General features: G+C 41.9%; 1 protein-coding gene across 4 annotated transcripts in view; it reads left to right on the forward strand.

Moving 5' to 3' along the window:
• Nucleotides 1–16673, forward strand: part of TBX15 (T-box transcription factor 15) — a 126016-nt gene that overhangs the window by 37155 nt on the left and 72188 nt on the right. The window lies entirely within an intron of this gene.

Genomic DNA, 16673 nt, shown 5'->3' on the forward strand with positions numbered 1-16673 from the left:
TTTTCAACACTTGATTATTTTTATTGTTTCACAAAAAGTGGAAAGTGAAGTTGTTCAGTTGTGTCAAACTCTTTGCGACCTCATGGACTGTAGCCTACCAGGCTTCTCTGTCCATGGGGTTTCCCAGGCAAGAGTACTGGAGTGGGTTGCTGTTTCCTTCTCCAGGACATCTTCCTCATCCAGGGATCGAACCCAGGCCTTCCACATTGCAGGCACACTCCGAGCCACCAGGGAAGCCCCTTATTGTTTGCATTTCATCCAACACTGTGAAAATTAAATATAATATTCCATAATCAAGTCTAATTTCCTGAATTTCTCCTATGAATGAAGGTAGTTAGGAACCAGAGAACCCATTCTGAATCTTCAGTTTTGTTATCAGACTGGTGGTGACTTCTGTAATTTCAGTGTGTCAGCAGATTTAGCCTAATTTTAAAGATTACAAATGTCTCTTCAGCTCTCTGATATTATGGTGACTTTTTGAAATTTTAAAAATATTTTCTTAAATATTTTAAAACTTCTGATTTTGATATAATACTAAACTTACAGAAAATTTATAGGAACTTCTGTCTATACATATTACTCAGTTTCACCAATTGATTATATTTTGTTTCATTTGCTTTTTTGTGTGTATACATGCACATACATATACACACATATATAATTGTTTTCTGAACCATTTATGAGTAAATTAGAGACCTCGTTCATTGATGACATGTGCTATATAACCAAGTCTATATTTAATTTTCATTATTTGTCCTAATCTTCATCACAGATATTCTTTTTTGCTGATTCAAGATCTAATCCAAGATCATGCATTGCATTTGATTGTTCAATTCCTTTCATCTCCTTTAATCTGCAGTATAGTTCCTTAGCCTTTCTTTATCTTTTCTGAAATGCACAAGCCAGTTATTTTGTAGATCAGTTATTTTGTGTTATCTGATGTTTCCTCAGGTTTAGATTCAGGTTAGACACTTTTGGGGGAGAAACACCCCAGAACTGCTTTGTCCTTAGTACACCGTATCAAAGTGCATGATGTTGATTTCTCCCAATTTTGGTGATATTACCTTTTTTGTTGTTGTTGTTGTTAAGAAGACACCCCCTAGCTGCTTTCCTCTCCAGTTTTTGTGTCCAGTATTATAAGATATAATTGATACGTGACATTGTGTGAGTTTAAGATACACAATCTGTTGATTTTGATACGTGTATTTATGTGAAAGAGTAACCACAATAAGGTAATTAACACATCTGTCTTGGTGGTGTTTACATTGATCACTTGGTTAGGGTGGTATCAACCAATTCTTTCCACCGTAAAGTTAATTTGTTTTACTTAGAATTCAATAAATTATTTATGGAGAGATATTTTGAGACTATCCAAAATCACTGCAGATGGTAATTGCAGCCATGAAATTAAAAGACGCTTACTCCTTGGAAAGTTATGACCAACCTAGATAGCAGATTAAAAAGCAGAGATATTACTTTGCCAACAAAGGTGCGTCTAGTCAAGGCTATGGTTTTTCCAGTGGTCATGTATGGATGTGAGAGTTGGACTGTGAAGAAAGCTGAGCACCGAAGAATGGATGCTTTTGAACTGTGGTGTTGGAGGAGACTCTTGAGAGTCCCTTGGACTGCAAGGGGATCCAACCAGTCCATTCTGAAGGAGATCAGTCCTGAGTGTTCATTGGAAGGACTGATGCTAAAGCTGAAACTCCAATACTTTGGCCACCTCATGCGAAGAGTTGACTCATTGGAAAAGACTCTGATGCTGGGAGGGATTGGGGGCAGGAGGAGAAGGGGACAACAGAGGATGAGATGGCTGGATGGCGTCACTGACTCGATGGACATGAGTTTGAGTGAACTCTGGGAGTTGGTGATGGACAGGGAGGCCTGGTGTGCTGTGATTCATGGGGTCGCAAAGAATCGGACACGACTGAGCGACTGAAATGAACTGAACTGATCTTATTCCTAATCTAACTTTGACCCACTTCTTTTAGCATCCATTGATGGTTTTGTTCCATTTTTATTTCATTCAAAATATTAAAAATTTGTATTGATATTTCTTCCTTTACCTGTGTGTTATTTATTAGTGTGTTGCTTAATTTCCAAGTATTTGGGGATTTTCTAGCTATCATTCTGTTATTAATTTCTAATTTAATTATATTGTGGCATGAAAGCAGACATTGTATTTTTTTTTTTTCTTTTAAACTCATAAGCTTTGTTTTATGGCCCAGAATATGGTCTGTCTTGGCATATGTTCCATGTAAATGAGAAAAATGAGTATTCTTCTACTGTTAGATGAAGTAGTCTATAGATGTCAATTATATCCAGTTGATTGATGGATATAATACAGTGTTGGATTCAACTGTGTCCTTACTGATTTTTCAACCTCTGAATCTGTTTCTGATGGAGTGATATTGAAGTCTCCAACCGTAATAGTAGATTCATCGGTTTCTCCTTGTAGTTCTGTCAATTTTTGCCTCAGGTGGTTTGATGCTCCGTTGTTAGGCACATATACATGAAAGATTGTTATGTCTTCTTGGAATATTGACCTATGCTATGTAATCACCTTCATTATTCCTGATAATTTTCCTTGCCCTGAAATCTGCTATGTTTGAAATTAATATAGCTACTTCTGCTTTCTTTTGATTGGTATTAGCATGGTATGTTTTTCTCTACCTACTTGCTTTTAATCTATGTGTGTCTTTATCTTTTAAGTGGGTTTCTTATAGACAATATAGAGTTGGTTCTTGTTTTTTGATTCCCTCTAACAATCTGGAAAAGGAGTACGTCAAGGCTGTATATTGTCACCCTGCTTATTTAACTTATATGCAGAGTACATCATGAGAAATGCTGGACTGGAAGAAGCACAAGCTGGAATCAAGATTGCCAGGAGAAATATCAGTAACCTCAGATATGCAGATGACACCACCCTTATGGCAGAAAGTGAAGAGGAACTCAAAAGCCTCTTGATGAAAGTGAAAATGGAGAGTGAAAAAGTTGGCTTAAAGCTCAACATTCAGAAAACGAAGATCCTGGCATCCGGTCCTACCACTTCATGGGAAATAGATGGGGAAACAGTGGAAACAGTGTCAGACTTTATTTTTCTGGGCTCCAAAATCACTGCAGATGGTAATTGCAGCCATGAAATTAAAAGACACTTACTCCTTGGAAGGAAAGTTATGACCAACCTAGATAGCATATTCAAAAGCAGAGACATTACTTTGCCAACAAAGGTCCGTCTAGTCAAGGCTATGGTTTTTCCAGCTGGTCATGTTTGGATGTGAGAGTTGGACTGTGAAGAAGGCTGAGCGCCGAAGAATTGATGCTTTTGAACTGTAGTGTTGGAGAAGACTCTTGAGAATCCCTTGGACTGCAAGGAGATCCAACCAGTCCATTCTGAAGGAGATCAGTCCTGGGATTTCTTTGGCAGGAATGATGCTGAAGCTGAAACTCCAGTACTTTGGCCACCTCATGCGAAGAGTTGACTCATTGGAAAAGACTCTGATGCTGGGAGGGATTGGGGGCAGGAGGAGAAGGGGACGACAGAGGATGAGATGTCTGGATGGCATCACTGACTCGATGGACATGAGTCTGAACTCTGGGAGTTGGTGAGGGACAGGGAGGCTTGGCGTGCTGTGATTCATGGGGTCGCAAAGAGTCGGACACAACTGAGCGACTGAACTGAACTGAACAATCTTTATTGTGACAATCTTTAACTGATATATTTAGACCATTGATGTTTAAGTGATTTTTGATATAGTTGGATTAATATATACCAATTTGTTGCTTTTCTATTTGTTACCTTGCACTTTGATCTTGTTTTTGTCTCGTACACTTTTTCTGCCTTTTGTGGTTGTTAAGTATGATTCCATTTCTCTCTTTTCTTAGAATATCAACTATACATCTTTTTAAATTTTTGCTTTTATTAGTGGTTGCCTAAGAGTTTGTAATATAGATTTACAACTAATCCAAGTGTACTTTCAAATAATATTATACTACTTCCTAGGTAGTGTGAGTGATACTTTCTTTTTCTCTTTTTCTTTGGCTGTACTGTGAGGCATGTGGGATCTTAGTTCCCAACCAGGGATTAAACCTGGGTCCCTGCAGTGAAAACACTGAGTCCTAACCCCTGAACTACCAGGGAATTTCCTGATAATTCTTATAACAACCAAATATTCCTAATTATTTCTTTCCATTCTTTTTTAAAATTGAAGTGTAGTTGACTTACAATGTTGTGTTGATTTCAGATGTACAGCACAGTGATTCAGATGTTATTGTTGTTTAGTTGCTAAGTTGTGTCTGACTTTTTGTGACCCATGGACTGTAGCCCACCAGGATCCTCTGTCCATGGTATTTCCCAGGCAAGAATACTGGAGTAGATTGCTATTTCCTTCTCCAGGGGATCTTCCCGACCCAGGAATCAAACCCATGTCTCCTACATTGGCAGGCAGATTCTTACCACTGAGCCACCTGGGAAGCCCTGTATATATGTGTGAGTATATGTATATGTATGGGCTTCCCTGGTAGCTCAGATGGTAAAGACTGCAATGTGGGAGACTTGGATTCAATCCCTGGATTAGGAAGACCCCCTGGAGAAGGGAATGGCAACCCTCTCCAGTATTAAAGCCTGGAGAATTCCATGGACAGAGGAGCCTGGTGAGCTACAGTCTATGGGGTTACAAAGAGCTGAACATGACTGAATGACTAACATACACACACACACGTGTGTGTGTCTGTATGCATGTGTGTATTTGTGTGTATTTGAATATGGGCCTTCCCTGGTGGCTCAACAGTGAAGAATCCACCTGCCCATGCAGGAGATGCAGGTTCAATTCCTGGATCAGAAAGATCCCTTGGAAGAGGAAATGGCAACCCACTCCCTGGAAAATCCCATGGACAGAGGAACCTGGTCCATGGAATTGCAAAGAGTCAGATACAACTTAGCAATTGAGCATGCATGCATACATATATATGCATATATTCTTTTTCAGAATTCTTTTCCAGGTTATTCCCTCCCATTGTTGAAACATTTCTGTCATTCATTTCACTTATACATATGCATATGTTTGTATGTCTGCATATATATAAATGCTTTTGCATGTATGTATATGCACATAAGCATATGAAAATAAGCATATACATATAAGCATAAAGAAATACATAAACATGCATAATCAAATACATTGTTGTTATTATTACCTGTTGGGAAAGTCAAAGTTGCTCAGTTATGTCCAACTCTTTGCGACCCCATGGACTGTACAGTCTGTGGAATTCTCCAGGCCAGAATACTGTAGTGGGTAGCTGTTCCCTTCTCCAGTGGATCTTCCCAACCCAGGGATCTAACCTAGCTCTCCTGCACTGCAGGTGGATTCTTTACCTTCTGAGCCACCAGGGAAGCCCAAGAAAACTGGAGTGGGTAGCCTATCCCTTCTCCAGCGGATCTTCCTAACCCAGGAATTGAGCCAGGGTCTCCTGCATTGTGGATGAATCTTTTTTTTACCAGCTCTACTACCAGGGAAGACCCAATAAAAAAGGTGCATGGGATCTTAGTTTCCTGACCAGGTATTGAACCTACATTCTCTGCATTGGAAGCAGGAGTCTTAACCACTATACCATTAGGGAAATCCCAATTACATGTTAGATCAATTAATAAGAAAGATAGAATATTTTGTTTTACCTTCACTTATTTATTCTTTTCTTTACATAGATCCAAGTTTCTGACCTGTTTCATTTTTCTGCTCTATGAAGAATAGTTTTCAACATTTCTTACAAGGCAGGTCTCTGGCAGCAAGTTCCCTCAATTTTTATCTGAGAAAATTTTAATCTTTCCTTCACTTTTGAAGGATAATTTAGGTTGGTTGGTTGTTTCTCTCAACTCTTTAATTATTTCACTCCACTCTCCTCTTGCTTGTATGGTTTCTGGGAAAGGTCAGCAGTAATTCTTATTTTTATTTTTCTATAGGTAATGTGTTTTTCCCCCTCTGGCTTCTTTCAAGATGTTTTTCTCTTTATCTTTGATTTTTTAAGTTGGAATATTTGTGTTCAGGTACAGTTTTTTTTGTTTGTTTGTTTTTTAATTTATCTTATTTGGTGTTATCTTAGCTTCCTGGATCTATAATTTGGTGTCTGACATTAATTTGGGGGAAATTCTCAGTTACTATTGCCTCAAATATTGCTTCCATTCCTATTACTCTTATTTTTTTGGTATTCTCATTATGTTTATGTTATACCTTTTATAGTTGTCCTACAGTTCTTGGATATTCTGTTCTTTTTTTTTTCAGTCTTTATCTCTTTAAGTTTTCATTTTGGAATTTGCTCTTATTATATCCTCAAGCTCAGAGATTCTTTCCTCAGCCTTTTCCAGTCTACTGGTGAGCCCATTGGAGAAGGCAATGGCACCCCACTCCAGTACTCTTGCCTGGAAAATCCCATGGATGGAGAAGCCTGGTAGGCTGCAGTTTGTGGGGTTGCTAAGAGTTAGACACGGCTAAGTGACTTCACTTTCACTATTCACTTTCACACATTGGAGAAGGAAATGGCAACCCACTCCAGTGTTCTTGCCTTGAGAATCCCAGGGACGGGGGAGCCTGGTGGGATTCCGTCTGTGGGGTTGCACAGAGTCAGACACGACTGAAGCAACTTAGCAGCAGCAGCAATGAGCCCATTACAACCATTTTCCAAAGCGTATTAAAAAGCAGAGATGTTATTTTGCCAACAAAGGTCTGTCTAGTCAAGGCTATGGTTTTTCCAGTAGTCATGTATGGATGTGAGAGTTGGACTGTAGAGAAAGTTGAGTGCCGAAGTATTGATGCTTTTGAACTGTGGTGTTGGAGAAGACTCTTGAGAGTCCCTTGTACTGCAAGGAGATCAAACCAATCAACCCTAAAAGAAATCAGTCCTGAATATTCATTGGAAGGATTGATGCTGATGCTGAAACTCTAATAGTTTGGCCACCTGATGTGAAGAACTGACTGATTGGAAAAGACCCTGATGCTGGGAAAGATTGAAGGCAGGAGGAGAAGGAGTTGACAGAGGATGAGATGGTTGGATGGCATCACCAACTCAATGGACTTGAGTTTGAGCAAGCTTCAGGAGCTGGTGATGGACAGGGAAGCCTAGGGTGCTGCAGTCCATGGGATCACAAAGAGCTGGACACGGCTGAGCAACTATACTGAACTGAATAACTATTTTCCATTTTGTTACAGTATTTTTAATCTGTAGCATTTCTTTTGACTCTATCTTAGACTTTTCATCTCTCTGCTTACATTATTCATTTATTATTGCATTGTCTCCTTTTTCCATTAGAGCCCTTAGCACAATAATCACAGTTGTTTTAAATTCCTAGCCTGATAATTCCAACATCCCTGAATCCAGCATCTGACTCTCATTGTGCTGCTGTTCAGTCTCTTCAGACTGTAGTTTTTTGCCTTTTAGTTTGCCATAGGTGCTTCCATGGTGACTTTGGTAAAGAATCCACCTGCAGTGCAGGAGACACAGGAGATTCGAGTTCAATCCCTTCATCAGAAAGATCCTCTAGAGGAGGGTCTGGCAGCCCACTCCAGTCTTCTCTCCTGGAGAATCCCATGGATTGACTGCTACTGCTAAGTCGAGTCAGTCATGTCCGACTCTGTTCGACCCCAGAGACAGCAGCCCACCAGGCTTCCCCGTCCCTGGGATTCTCCAGGCAAGAACACTGGAGTGGGTTGCCATTTCCTTCTCCAATGCATGAAAGTGAAAAGTGAAAGTGAAGTCACTCAGTCGTGTCTGACCCTTCTCGACCCCATGGACTGCAGCCCACCAGGCTCCTCCGTCCATGGGATTTTCCAGGCAAGAGTGCTGGAGGGGGTGCCGTTGCCTTCTTCATGGACTGAGGAGCCTGGCAAATACTGTCTAGTCCATCAGGTCACAAAGAGTCAGACACAACTGAAGCAACTGAGTATAGCACCTGCCTTGTAATTTTTGGTTGGAATCTGGACATGTTGTACTATGTGAAAGGAACTGTAGTAAATAGGCTTTTAGTGGTGTGGTGGTAGGTGTGGAAGGGAGAGAAAGAATTAGTTCTCTAATTGGGGCACAGATGAGCCTGTGTCCTGGACTGTAAACTTCACCAGTGATTCTCAGTTTTCTCCTCCTTTTCCCTTGAGTGGGACAGGATGGATAGAGGGGTGCTGAATTTGGGTAATTTCCTTCATCCAGATAACTATTTGCTCTGGCAAATAGTTACTTCTTAGGGAAGGCCTTGTTGGGAAGAGAATGCTCTGGTGTATTTCAGAATGGTTCCCTTTCCATGCTGGAAGTATGAGGGAATTTTTCTATGATAGTCACTAAAAAAGAGCTCCTGGAGGTAAAACTCACAAAAGTGTGGGATACCACCTATAACTGGCTCTCCAGAGTTGTCTCCAGCAGTTGGTCAGTTAACAGGTTAGGTTTTCCTACCCTGGCACCAGTTCCTGTAGAGGTTTGTACTCATGGGTTTCTGCTGTACTTAAGTTGTGATTCTCAGTATCGCCACCACCCCCTCTTTGATTGGGAGAGTGATTTTCCTTGTGGCCTCATTTCTCTGACATATCTAAGCAAATCTGTTGATTTTTCAGTTTTTTTTCAGGTTTTCACTTGTTGTTAAAGTGGAATGATGACTTCAAGGTCTATTGGTAAGGATATTTTTATCTCCATCATTTCTTTTCTGTTTATTAGTTGACCTTTTACTCTAAGGTCTTTAGTTAATTTTCTTTGAATTTTCTTTGGTTCAACATTTCAAGCCTAGGTGTGACTTACACAGGTGCATGGCTGTATAATTATTATTAATTAATTTATTTTTGGCGGCACTCAGTCTTCATTACTGCACTTGGGCTTTCTCTAGTTGCTGCGAGTTGGGACTACTCTCTAGGTGTGGTGCATGGGTTTCTCACTGCACTGATTTCTCTTGTTATGGAACACAGTCTGGGCATGTGGGCTTCAGTAGCTGTGGCCATGGGCTTACTTGTCCAACAGAATGTGGGGTCTTCCTAGACCAGGGATTGAACTCATTTCCCCTGCATTGGCAGGTGGATCCTTAACCACTAGACCACCAGGGAAGCCCAATGTATAATTTTGATTTAGGTAATTGATTTATTTGAATGTTTGTTGAGAACTGCAATAAATCCACCGATTAACTTAATATGCTTTTGTCTAGTGATGGTTGATTGTTTGGTTAGTCCTCATAGAGTCTGTAGAGCATAAACATGGTTCCTGATCTTAAGAAGTTTATATATTTATAGGGAAGAGAAGATGAGCATATACTAAGCCATGGCCAATGTCATATTAAAGTATATAAATCATCACTGTGTTATATAGGTACCAAGAGTAAGTCTGTACCAATTCTGAGAAGGAAGTTATGGATGAGAATGAGAAGGCAGGCAAGATCTTATAGCTCATAGCCATCAGGAGAGGAGGTCTTTGCAGACCTGGGATAAACTCTGCACATTTACCTTGCCTGGAAAGATGAACTGCTTTATAGGTGAATTTTTACATGGGGCTTATAAATCTCGATGGGACACACATAGGGAAGAGTGGGCTGCTGTCACTAAGCCTTGGGTCTCACTAAATCTCCATACCCAAGCATTCCTTGGAGCCTAGAACAAGGTCATAGAGTTGAAGCAAGAGACCATGACCCAAGTAATTCTCTGCTTTTTTTTTTTTTTTTCCCATTCCCTGCTTATCTTAGAGGTGGAAGCGCTTTCTTTTTGTGAAATTGTTCTGTGAGCTGTGTTTCCAGACCCTTGCAGAAAGAATATTACCTATTGATAGCAGAAAAGCATGACAGAATTTTTTTTTTTCTGACTGAACAATTTTGTGTTTCCAGACTGCCTACCCTCTGGTTGTGAATGCTTCAGGGGCAGGGCCCTGCATTATATTTTATGGCACTCCCCATTCCCTATGCCCCCGCATGAATTATCCATCTACTGACTGGTTTTCTGAAAAACACTGACTGCTTTGGGATGTGTGTGATAGGAGACAGAATGATGAAATTTGTTGACTCTTGTAAATTTAAAGCTTTTGCTGTGTTAGCTTAACATTGTGACCCTGGAGTGGCTCTACATTCTCCATCGCAGAATAAAAATCACTATAGTAGTTCCAGACCTCACTTTTCAATATATATTTACACATACATACACATATATCTCTGGAGAAGGCAATGGCCACCCACTCCAGTATTCTTGCCTGGAAAATCCCATGGACAGAGGAGCCTGGTGGGCTGCAGTCCATGGGGTCGCAAAGAGTCGGACACGACTGAGTGACTTCACTTTCACTTTTCTCTTTCATGCATTGGAGAAGGAAATGGCAACCCACTCCAGTGTTCTTGCCTGGAGAATCCCAGGGAGGGGAGAGCCTGGTGGGCTGCCATCTATGGGGTCACACAGAGTCGGACACGACTCAAGTGACTTAGCAGCAGCACACATTTATCTCTATTATATATATATATATATGTACACGTATATATTTTTCATGGAGAAGAAAATGGCAATCCACTCCAGTATTCTTGCCTGGGAAATCCCATAGACAGAGGAGCCTGGTGGGTTACAGCCCATGTGGTTGCAAAAGAGACAGATACGACTGATTGACTAAACAACAACAAAAACAGTATATATTTTAACATATTCTTATGTATTTATCTACATATATATATTAATGTAGTCTTCCCTATTTAAAATGCTGGTGACCTTTTAAAAGAAAAAGGCCCTTATATATTGAAAAGTTTCTTTGAAATAAAAATAAAACCATGACCTAGATGACCTCCAGTGGTGGGCTGTAGGCTAACTTAGAGTTAGGGAGGCATTCCTGACAACCCTAAAATGACACTATGTAGGTGATTCTATGTTGTCCATGAAGGTGGCTTCCGGAAAGATGGCTCAGATTCTCCATACTCCCTTCAGCCTCTCTTGAGCCTGATGAACCCTGAAGCTTGGTATCTTATAATTCTTCCAACCAAGGTGGTACTTAGAATTCTGCCTTCTTAATGGTATGGTTAGATCTTGTGGAACTTTAAGTCTATGCTGAATAAGAACCTGTTAAGTCACGCAGTGCTCCCAGCTAGGATGCCTGCATATATCAATCGTGGAAACCAATAGTTGGATCAAGGAAATCCCCCAACTTGAAATGAATATTGACTTGAGTTATTAAGCCCAGAAATATTTCCTGTCTTTGAGATTTGCTGGTAGGCCATGCTTGCCTTAAGTTAAAGGGTCAGATTTTCCCGTAAGCACTTGAGCTCTCTTGCTATTTCGGGTAACCACCTCTCCACACACGCATGCTTCATCAGGAGTCGGAGCAGGGTGAGTCTTGTCAGCTATGTCCTGTGCCGCATTGGGATCTCTTCCTTGGCCAAGTTCAAGTGAATGCACTTGATGAGTTTGCCTCCTTCTGTGATCATGTTGTAGGGCTTTTGATTACACGTTATTGTAGGTAATCCATCCCCATGTTAACAGGCATTCCTCCAAGTGAGGACAAGACCTGGCCCGTGGTAGATGACGACTCTCCCTTGGGATCTCCTGGGGACAGGCTGGTGCTTTTAGAACTGCAGTGTGCCTTGATCTTAATTTATCTGTTGTATTCAATATCATCGGAAGCCAGGGAAAGGCCAAATACCTGACCTCCATTCCAGGGTTGTGATATTGCACCCATTCCAAGCTTCCTTTGATCCTTGCTGCCACAAGTCAAGTAGGAGAACGCCTTAGCTTTCCTTGGTACCCCCAAATTCATCTGACTTTGAGAATTTGAGCCATTTAGTTTTCAAAATACAGATTGTTTTGGTTGCTGGTTGGAGAAAAAAGAAAAAGCTTTGACAGTCTCCTAGAAAGTAGCTGATGAGACTGATGCTTTTCCAAGCATCCATGTGAAGATTAATATTCCTCCCAGCCATCACCTGGATGTCATGAGATAAGATGATTCTTGAGGAGTAGTACATTGGGCTTTGTTTGATCTTCCTGAGAACTTAGAAAGGCAGGCAAGGGCCACTAATTTCAGTTTACAGTATTCATGTTAAGTCCACTCCTGCTTCAAATGAAGACAACTGCTTGGCCTGGTTAATTTTAGAGTGTTTATTTAGAAATTCAGGTCTGCTGAAATAATATCTACCTTTGTAGGGGGCAAGAAAATCTTCACCAAAATTCATGAAAATTTTTCATTTAGGGAAGAGAATTGTTGACTTTCTTGAGTGTAAAGGTCGATAAACTGAAGGAGAAAGAAAGAAAGGGAAAGAAAGGAAGAAAGAAAGAAAAGTGAAACAACCTGTGTGTAAAACATTAGTGCTGGGTTAAGAAGACATTGATTTCAGATAATTCCCATATGTGTAACATCATACATATTATAAGCACATGGCCTTTCTCATGTATCATCCATTCCCATCTGAAATCTTCTGGTGTGAACTGTGAAATAATGAAACTGAATTTTAAAATCTGTTTTATAATTAGAATCAGTAGCTTTGTTACAAAATCCAGTTTTAAAGAGTATAATCTCAGCTGTCCACAGGCCAGAAACCAATTCCTTGTAATATGGAAAAAATGCCAGTACTGGGTCTAAATATTTTTTAAAAAATGAAATGTCCCCATTTTCTCCAGCCTTCTTTTGTGGCTACTTTCTCTGTCTCATACTGCTCAGAGGGCTGAGCTGAGGATAGATCTAAATATGGGATGTACTGTTGCTTCAGGTGCTAAGAGCCTTTTCCTGATGGTTTCCTGCTCTTGGTTTTCTGAGACAGCAGAATTTCAAGAAAAAGAAGCACTCGATGTCTGTCTTTTGTGGGCTTCGGTGCAGGTTCTTAGCCAAAGAAAAAGTCCTTGGCAGCTTTCTGGGAGCCCAAGAGTAGCTGTGTTTCTATTTGCTGAGCCTCCGAAAGGTAGTTCACTTGGGAAATTCAGCCATACTCTTGTGGGTGCCCAGTCTGGGCATTTGTGGGTGTTGGAGAAGGCAATGGCACCCCACTCCAGTACTCTTGCCTGGAAAATCCCATGGACGGAGGAGCCTGGTAGGCTACAGTCCATGGGGTCGCTAGGAGTCAGACACGACTGAGCGACTTCACTTTTTCACTTTCCTGCATTGGAGAAGGAAATGGCAACCCACTCCAGTGTTCTTGCCTGGAGAATCCCAGGGACGGAGGAGCCTGGTGGGTTGCCATCTCTGGGGTTGCACAGAGTCGGACACGTCTGAAGCGACTCAGCAGCAGCAGCAGCAGCAGCAAGCCTATGTTAGGGCAGACTTCCCAGGAGACAGAGTAATTAAACACCTTGAACTGATGGTTGGCTCCAGGGTTGTAAAAAGTCTTATAAAAAGAGTGGACCTAAGGCTGTTGCCTCTAAAGGCCCTGGGTGAGAGGGGAACTTGCACTTAAAATAATTGAGAGTCTTGGTTTCAATCTGTGAAGGCGTGTTTGGTTTTTGGTTTTGTTTGTTTGTTGTTGTTGTTGTTTTTAACTTTTATTTGGAGGCCCACTGAAGTTCTTTTCTTTATTTTTGGCTGCACTGGGTCTTCATTGCTGCGCATGAGCTTTCTCTAGTTGCGGCAAGTGGTAGCTACTGTTCATTGCAGTGTGCAGGTTTTTCGTTGCAGTGGCTTCTCTTGTTGCGGAGCACGGGTTCCAGGGCTAGCGAGCTTCAGTAGTTGTAGGACACAGGTTCAGCAGTTGCAGCTCATCGACTCTAGAGTAGGGGCTCAGTAGTTGTGATGCACAGGCTTAGTTGCCCCGTGGCATGTGGGATCCTCCCAGGCCAGGGATCAAACCAATGTCCCTTACATTGTAAGGCAAATTCTTAACCACTGGACTACCAGGGAATCCCTGTTGTTGTTTTGTTTTGAATGCATGGATAGTTTTAAGCACAGAAAATTCTTTAAAAAATTACATTCCTTGTTTAGACCTGTATTATCTTCCCAGCAACTGATGGCACTGCTGGAGAGTCACATTCAGATTTCTAACACTGGTGGGGACCAGCCCCTTTCACACTTGCAGCAGGAGGGGCGGCACAGGGAAGAGAGAAAACTTTATAGGGGCTGTAGGTCTGGGGAAGCAAGGCCCATGTCGAGACAGGGGGCTCTGACATCAGGCCATGACCTTTGGAGTATGTGATACAGACTGGCAGGGGTGGGAGCAGGAAGCAATCTTGGCTGAGGTCAGTGGTGACCTTCAGGTTTCAGCACACGGATCGGGGACAGTGGGGTGTTGCAACCGAGGCCATGAGGTTGAGCAGAAAATGGCACCTGTGGTTGCAGCAGGTGAACTGTAACGACTGCCAAGGAGAGCTCAAAAGCCATTTGGAGACCCTGCCAGCCAGAAGGCGAGGCCTGAGGCCTGGGATGCCACAGATCTCCTGCTCCAGGCTCAGGGCCAAGGACTGTTGTTATTGTTACCCCAAAACTCCTCCAGTCGCCCTTCTCCAGCCGGGAGAAGTAGTAGGCAGAACAGGCTACTCCTATTCTTTAACTGAGAGACGTGCTGCTTCTTATTCTGGGGAATTTCATGTCAGCAGTTGCCTGCATGTGAAACTCCACAGAACTCAGTGTGGAACTCTGCTAAGAACTTAGGATACCAAGCCAACTGGGGATGGTGTCTCCTACACTGTTGGGAGATGAACTTCTTCCTAATTATTTGATAATCTTCTGACAGCTGCAGTTCGAACATTTCTAGTCTCCAAGAGCTTCCCATGTGGTGCAGTGGTAAAGAACCCGCCTGCCAGTGCAGGAGATGCAAGAGACTGGGGTTTGATTCTTGGGTTGGGAAGATCCTCTGTAGTAGGAAATGGCAACCCACTCCAGTATTCTTGCCTGGAAAATTCCATGGGAAAAGGAGCCTGGCAGGCTACAGTCCATGGGTCACAAAGAGTTGGACACAACTGAGCATGCATGCATGAGTCTCTGGGAAAGGAGAATCTTTGCTGCCAAGTAAATTTATTCCGAACTAGGTGTTTTATGACATTACTGATAAAGTTTATGTCTAGTTGTTGTTTTCCTGAAATATTCTGCTCTTACTGAATATAGCTGGAGGGCATCCGAATGAATGAGTCTGGCTGTTCTTAAAAGTTTACACTTGTTGCGGTATGAAAATTGCTCCTGTGTGCTTTTTGGTGGCATAAATGGCAGTAGCTATTCAGAGTGCCACAGTGACATGCCCAGCTCCCCTGTCTTCACTACCTCATTTGGCAAAGAACCAGATTAGAGTGACTGAGGCTGTCTCTTTCTTATTTGTTTTTTAGTAATGGTATTTGAATTCTACCTGGTGTTTTGATTAAATCTTACCTTCTGTAGAATGGTGAGGGGTAGCCCTGTAATTATCAAGGCATAAATATCAGATATTCATTAGAAAAAAAGTAACAGAACAGTAACAGCAAAGCCACATCAGCGGTCATGCAGCTTAGACCAGTGCCCCTTAAAGAGGGTTTTTCTGGAGGGCCTCAGCTCTGCCCTGTATTTATAATTTGTTCTGAGAGGAAGGTAGTCATGTGTTTTCTACTGCTATTGGCAGATACCTCAGTGGTCCAGTGTGGTACTCATTTAAACTATCTTTGTGGCCAAAAATGAGACCACACTGTGAGGGCTTCTGCCCTAAGCCTCCATGAAGAGAGAGGTTCTCTTTTTCTAACTTTTTATTTTATATTGGCTTATAGCTGATTTACAATGTGATAGTTTCAGGTGGACAGCAAAGGGACTCAGCCATACCTATACATGTGTGCTGCTGCTGCTGCTGCTGCTAAGTAGCTTCAGTCGTGTCCGACTCTGTGCGACCCCATAGACAGCAGCCCACCAGGCTCCCCCGTCCCTGGGATTCTCCAGGCAAGAACACTGGAGTGGGTTGCCATTTCCTTCTCCAATATACACGTATGCATTCTCCCCCAAACTCCCCTCCCATCCAGGCTGTCACATAACATTTAACAGAGTTCCCTGTGCTGTACAATAGGTCCTTGTTGATTATCTATTTTAAATATAGCAGTCCTCTTTATGCCCCTGGCTCTTGGCTCTGCATTAGCCGGCTTCATTTTGGGTCCTTCGTCCCCTCTGTTCCCTCCCAGTGGAGAAACACAGTCCTGCCCCCTGTGAAGCCTCAGGCCTCACATTAGCAGGGGAATCTCTCCTCCACAGCCACACATGCCCAGTCCCCAGGACTGTGTCACAACCTGTGGAGGGGTATTTTCTGCTTCTGTTCCATAAAAGCAGCTGTTTACAAATCTTTTGGAATCATGACACGTCTTTGTTCTCCCTCCCTATTCATTCCTCCCAGCTGTGCCTTGTAGCCAGAATGCACTAAATCAAAAGTAAAGTATTTGTTGTGTACTTATGCTAAGGGATGGTTCTTCAAGCTAGATATTAGGATATTATCTCCTATCTTTACATTTTAAATGTAGATGTATTTCAAGGGCCACAGAATGGACTACTTGATATTAGGACTGTTTTAGAGAAATCTGGGTTGGATGATGGCTACAACTATGGGACATAGAAAATAAATGAGAATCAAGAATCACGCATTCTTTATTAGGCATTTCCTTGAGAAGGTTAAAGGAAGCTGTAGACATTACTGAGTCCTGCCACAGCAAAGAAAGGAGACAGGCTTTCATGCAAGAGCTATTCTGAGGCTCAGAGAGAAAAGAGACAGGAATGCCTTGAGGTTGCTTAGAGATTTTGTGAACCTCATTGAGAGGTCTGGAGACAGCTTG

The sequence above is a fragment of the Bos taurus genome, chromosome 3 (genome assembly GCF_002263795.3).
Source record: "Bos taurus isolate L1 Dominette 01449 registration number 42190680 breed Hereford chromosome 3, ARS-UCD2.0, whole genome shotgun sequence".
Classification (NCBI taxonomy): Eukaryota; Metazoa; Chordata; class Mammalia; order Artiodactyla; family Bovidae; genus Bos; species Bos taurus.